Below are 5,613 nucleotides of genomic sequence, written 5' to 3'. Positions count from 1 at the left end.
CATGGGGTTACTGTTTTCTTTCCAATATGGATATGCAAGGATAAAACGGGCTCTATTCTGTTTGCGTGCGAGTCCTTACACAGATCTACTTTATCATCCATTCTCAGATACACTACCATCTGAGGCACTGGTATAAAGGATGGGAGAGATGACTTAAACTTAAACTTTTTGCACCATCTCTCTGGCTCCGACCTCACCCTCTCTGACCACTTAGCCATCACTATGACCATCAACATCCCCACCCCAACACCAAGACATTATCGCACTATCAACTTCCGTAAGCTAACCGCTCTTTCACCTACCTCATTCTCATCCACCCTCTCTGAAAAAATGTCCACTTCTCCCTTCATTGACCTCCACACCCCTTCCGACCTCACTGACTACTACAACCACACTCTCTCCTCCTGCCTTGACCAGCTTGCGCCTTTAAAAACCAAAACAGTTTCTTTCACCCATTCTGCTCCCTGGTTTACCCCTGAACTCCGCCTGATGAAAACTCGTGCTCGCCAACTTGAAAGACTCCGCAATAAAACAGGTCTCACAGTTCACTCCCAAGCCTACAAGGACCACCTACAACACTACAAAGATGCCCTCTCCCACGCCCGCTCCGCCTACTACTCTCAAATTATCCACTCTGGCTCCGGAAACCCAAAAGCACTCTTCTCGACAATAAACAAACTCCTCCGCCCCCTGGACACCACCACCCAGTCATTCACAGTAGACAACTGCATCTCCTTCCTTCCTTTCTTCCAACGCAAAATTTACAACATCTACAACAGCTTGACCACCGCCGCACCCGCTCCCCCTCCAACCACCTGCCCCCCCTTATCCTGCCTTCCCCTGTCTCAATTCTCCCCTACTGATCTCTCTGAACTCCTCATAGGAATGAAAACTGCCACCTGCACTCTTGACCCCATCCCCTCCAGCTTTGTCAAGGCCTCCCTCCCTGCTCTCTCTCCACTTATCATTGCAACAATAAACTCCTCCCTGTCTACAGGCATCGTCCCACCATCCCTCAAAATTGCTGCTGTTACCCCCATTCTAAAAAAACCTGGTCTAAACCCTGACACCCTAAACAACTTCAGACCCATCTCCAACCTACCCTTTCTGTCGAAAGTTTTGGAACGCGCTGTAGCCACTCAACTCAAACATCACCTCTCTGCCAATAACCTGTATGAAACATTCCAATCCGGATTCCGCTCCAACCACAGTACTGAAACTGCTCTCCTCAAAATCACCAACGACCTTCTCCTCTCCTCTGACGCTGGCAACCTCAACATTCTCGTCCTCCTCGACCTCAGCGCTGCCTTTGACACCATCGATCACACCATCCTCCTCACCCAACTTGAATCCACCTTTAACGTTACCGGCACTGCCTTCTCTTGGATTAAATCATACCTCTCTGACAGACGCCAGTTCATCTCCATCAATAACTGCAAATCCCCCACTGCTCCCCTCCCCCAAGGTGTCCCCCAAGGTTCAGTTATTGGCCCCCTCCTCTTCATCCTTTACCTGTCCCCCCTCGGTCACTTAATCCGCCGTCATGGTCTCCAATTCCACTGCTTCGCCGATGACATCCAGATTTTCATCTCCACCAAGTCCGTCTCCACCGACACCCACTCTATCCTGACAAACTGCATCTCTGAAATAAAATCCTGGCTTCAAATCAACTTCCTCAAACTAAACTGTGATAAATCTGAAATAATCATCATTGGCCCAAAAACGCTCACAAAATCCACCCATAACTTTGCCCTCAACATCGATGGTATCCCAGTATCCACCTCCCCTCTCATCCGGAATCTTGGCGTCATCTTTGACCAAACGCTCTCCTTCGACAAATACACTAAACAGATCACAAAGACAGCCTTCTTTCACCTGAAAAACATCGCCCGTCTCCGCTCATCCCTCTCCTCCACGGCTGCAGAAACCCTCATCCACGCCTTCATCGCCTCCCGTCTGGACTACTGCAATAGCCTCCTCTATGGTTCACCCTCAACAATCACCAATAAACTCCAATACATTCAGAACTCCGCTGCCCGTCTACTCACCCATTCCCGGACCCGTGACCACATCACCCCCGTCCTTTACAAGCTTCACTGGCTCCCCATCTCCCAGAGAATCCAGTACAAAATCCTACTCTTGACCTACAAAGCCCTCCATAACCTGGCCCCATCCTACCTGGCTGACCTCCTCTCCAGACACACTCCCACCCGCAACCTCCGCTCTGCTGGTACCAACCTCCTAACCCCCCCCCCCCCCCCCCCCCCATCCGGACCAAATTCAGATCCTGGGGGGACAGGGCCTTCTCCATCGCTGCTCCCACCCTCTGGAACTCACTACCTCACACCATCAGAGACTCCTCCTCACTCGCCACATTCAAAACATCACTCAAGACCCACCTGTTCAGCACTGCATTCAACATTCAACCCACAGCATTTAACCCCTGACTATCACTTCTCCTTCTCCCTCCTTTTGCTTTAAATATTTCCCTATTGATTCTTGTCTTTTTGCAATTGTTGTTTTCATGTTTTGTTATGCATTATGTTTTGCACTCTGTCAAAGCGCCTTTGGGCTTCATGAAAAGCGCTATACAAAATAAATGAATTATTATTATTATTATTATTAAACGTCAACTCGTGGGGAGAGGTGAAACATGAATAGGCAAAAGACAGGACGAACAAGGGGTGGAGCTACCGAGGTATGTGGAGGAAAAAGTGGAAATAATGGAGATTGCAGAGACAGAGGTGTGGACAGTGTCGAGAGGATGAATGGGAGAGCACCAGGTATTGATAAGATACATGTTGAGATGCTAATTATAATGGGAGAAATTGGAATCAGTTGTCTCAAGAGGATGTTGAATACAAGTATGAAAAGTACGATTCCGGTGGAGTGGAAGACTGATAATTGTACCGATATGGAAGGGAAAGGGAGACGTCCACGATCCAGAGAAATACCGAGACTCCATGCTTCTAAGTCATTATATGAAGGTACTGGAGAAGATTCTTGCTGAGTATCCGTGAGATATACTAAATAACACACACGTGGAAAGATCGAGGCAGGTAGACCACATTAAAATGGGAAGCCTGTGAAGAGGAATGTCAGAAAGGTGATGGTAGGTGGAGAGTGGAGACAACTACTGTAGCTGGAGGGAAAGGGCGATGGAGTAGTATTGTGAATAATGCAGAGCAGCAGTATAGTTCTAATTGGCCTCACCCCATACAGAGGGAATTTTCGAAGAAGAACACGGATGAAGTAGAACGACACTCCGGAGAGCACATACCTTTGCTGGCTGAACAGCTTGTTTTGAATTCCACTGATATTCCGGATCTGCATCCGGACTTTAACCAAAATCGAATCGGCTTGTTCTCGTCGACTACTCAAATCATCTACCAAGTTTTGCCATAATCGATCTGCAAAGTTTTGAAATATCGTTTGTGGCCCCATCTCTCAAGGGGATGAATTACTTTAAAACAACCTCCATCCATATTCGGTGGCAAAGGCAATAAAGAAATGGTAGAAAGGGTCCGGCGGGATGTTGTAGAATAAGAAAAACAACGCTCGAAATAATGATTAAATAAACAAAAAACATCGATTGACCCCATTGGATGCGATTGCACCCAATTTAAAAATAAACTTTGGTTCCTTGAGCTTACGGGTGTCGGAGGTGCCCAGATGCAGAGAAATAGCCATGTCTTGGGTGGAAACAACGGAATATTTAACGCTTTGCCCTCACAGATAATGTTATCACTGACTTCACAGAAAGCCGTCACGGTCCAACTCGCAATCCCGTGATATATGCGGATACCCCATGGTGTTGCAAGTCTCAAGTGGCCATGAGTCGGCTAATTGTGCCAATAAATGGCCCTTAACCAATAATCGTCTTGTGGTAAACAAGTAAATAATGATGGATGTTTTCTTTCACAATGTCCTGACATTCCTGGAAGTTCTCAGACAAACACCTTTATAATGACATGGGGTTTACAGCCCCTGGTAAGGCTGGTGTTGGCTTAACGGTTAATGTGGTGGCTTAAGATCTTAGGTTTTTGAGTTTGAACCTCTGTCATGTCGTTAAATAGCACAAAGTGCATTGACTTAGCCTGTCATCCTTCCAACAACAACGACAACAGTTGTCATCCTTCCGAGATTGGCAAAATGAGTACCAGCTTCCTGAAAACAGAGGGCACTGCATCAGCAGCACAGCCATGCTTCCAACAATGATGCAGCCACAGGGTCCATATGAAATAATGATATGGTCCTTGGTAGAACTGTTTGAGAGAAAATAGTTGGAAATAATAGGAAGGACCTGTGTGTAACCTCTGCAGTGAAAGCCCTGCTTGAGAGAATACCTCGCTCACAGGCCTGTGACACCTATCAAAATCCTTTTAACTGTTGCTTTGGGAAGTAAACTTATAGGGAGGGCATTGTAATTGTGAATACTAGTGAGATACCCGTGCTACGCACGGGTGGGAGGCCGGAAGCAAACAGGCAATGCAGATACTGCGAATACTAAAGCATGAAACCAATAAATTCCACATTCCTGTAGCACCCTCAGTCGCACGTCAGACATGGACACAGCAAGTTCGTGAAGGACTTCCATGAAAAACGTACCCGTTCGCAAACGGGTACGTTCACGTATAGAAACATCGATCGTGGGTCCGTGGCGAATCTGCATATGGCGATCCGTGAAGATCACGTTCAGAAAGTAGAAACCATCACGGCATGTCGTCATTCACTTGAACTCAATATCTTTTTTCATTCCAAACAACATAACTCCAATCACAAAATAAACTTTTGACAACATTGTTAATGTTTCCTTCATTGTAAAAACTACCAAGTCAACAGTTAAAAGGATTTTGAGCCGATAGGTGTTACGGCCTCGGCAAGATCGATGGAGACAGCGATCTGCTAGCTTATACACCGCCCAAATAGCTATGTGGAATTCTCTCATGTTGAGATGAAACTCACGTCGTTTGAACTTTGGCCGAGGTCATTATTTACTTTTAATGATGTTTATATATGAATCAAAAAGAAGATAATTGGTTTTGAATCGTCCTTTCCGCATATCTCGTGGGATTGTGAGTTGGAGAGACGGCCGTGATGGCGGGGAGGGGGTTGGCATTCTCTAAAGTAGGGATTCAACCCATGTCCTTATAAAAGGTCTTTGTCCGAGGTCACCGAGTCTGATCGATCGGTGCAGCAGTGCAGCGATTGGTGCAGCCGTTTGTGTGGCACCCGGGAAAATAACGTTATGCGGGAGTCCAAACCTGAAAATGCTGGAGGCCAAAGCTGAAATTGGAAAAACAATATACCCTATATTACTCCAGGAGATCCCAGGATTACCCACCCAAAATATTGTTGCGATCGGTTCAGCCGTTTTTGCAGTACCTTCGAACGGATGGACGGACAGACAGACGGACGGACATTTGGTGAATTAAAGCAAGATGAAAGCTCCGAAGATTGGCTTCGCAGAGCAGTAAGCACCAACATGGCAGCCGTATGATTATTCAGGTTGAAATTGTGGGTGGTCAGGCGAACTGTCCAACCAATGGGTGGAACGGTACGTTAACCACAGACCGACGCACGCACGGCACCTTTTATAGTACAGATGGTGCT

The sequence above is a fragment of the Myxine glutinosa genome, chromosome 3 (assembly GCF_964187855.1).
Source record: "Myxine glutinosa chromosome 3, kmMyxGlut1.1, whole genome shotgun sequence".
NCBI classification, from domain to species: domain Eukaryota; kingdom Metazoa; phylum Chordata; class Myxini; order Myxiniformes; family Myxinidae; genus Myxine; species Myxine glutinosa.
Note: the sequence above shows the minus strand (reverse complement) of the source record.